We start from the raw sequence: 1,143 nt of genomic DNA, 5'->3' as shown, positions 1-1,143 counted from the left end.
TAAAAAAACTTTTAAATCGCATCACCCAAAGGGATTCTCTCCAACTTATTTTTGACCGATACGTGGATCCATCTGTTTCTCTTGGTTTATTGATCATGTTGTTATGTGTATGAATGTCTGTGTATGACTGGACGGCCATGTATGATTGAATGCTTGAAATGCTTATGTTCTTCTTTTTTCATTGCTGTATTTATTGTATATATGAAATTGTTGGCTTCTCCTTGCACTAAAAAATTGTGTATAAAACAAAGCAAAAAATAATTGCAAGAGAATAAATCTTGATACGCTACTAAAGAAATCAAGCAGGTGGTTTTGCTTTTTTCAAACCCCCAAAACCCCCCCTTTTTGGTCTAAAGTTTCTCTCAGCATTGGCTTTCGTGTTGTTCTTCTAGTAGGTCACCCAAGTGGCACAGTCACAAGGGACCCTACTAAGAATGTACAACATGACTAGTTTTAAAACTTCAATCATCACCTAAATTCATTCTGATCCAGTTGGAAAGTCTAAAATCAGAGTTGCCATCTGATGCTCCCACCCAGAGCGGGTAGTGGTGAATAAAAGTGGAGTGGGAAGCCCAGGTGAGGGCCTTCCATGCTTCAACCAATGGCACTCCTGAGGCCTCAAATGATGATGGGAGTCTCCTTGCAGTATGTCCCTGAAATACTGGTGGGAGAAGAATCTCTGCCCCTTCAGTCGCTATCTAGTGACTAAGCCTCTCAGTAATTCGCTACAAACCTTTCTTATCAGCTCTGAAAGTACCTCCTATTCATGTATGTTGCTTCTGTAGCCTTACTTGGAGTATTATTGTTGAAAAAGTTTTGATTTTCCAGATGTTGATATTGATCTTAAAGGAACATCGCTGTATAGGAAAATGAGTAGCATGTTCCAAAATTATAAACTGTGTTTTCAGTCCGACCCCTGTCTGAGGTAGGGACATGTTCCAAATAGGGAAAATAAAAATACTTCCATTATTCTTTTGAAGAATTAACCTACTCTATACTTGCCTCTGATCTGAAGTGCCTTGATGGCAGGTTTTCATATGCATAAAAGTGAGTCTTAGTAGCTGATGGCAAATTTCTCCATCCTCTTCTTTACAATATTTGTGTTCCACTATTTTTGCTGTTGTCCTAAACCATTCAAACGCA

Source organism: Lissotriton vulgaris, chromosome 5, assembly GCF_964263255.1.
Source record: "Lissotriton vulgaris chromosome 5, aLisVul1.2, whole genome shotgun sequence".
NCBI classification, from domain to species: Eukaryota; Metazoa; Chordata; class Amphibia; order Caudata; family Salamandridae; genus Lissotriton; species Lissotriton vulgaris.
Note: the sequence above shows the minus strand (reverse complement) of the source record.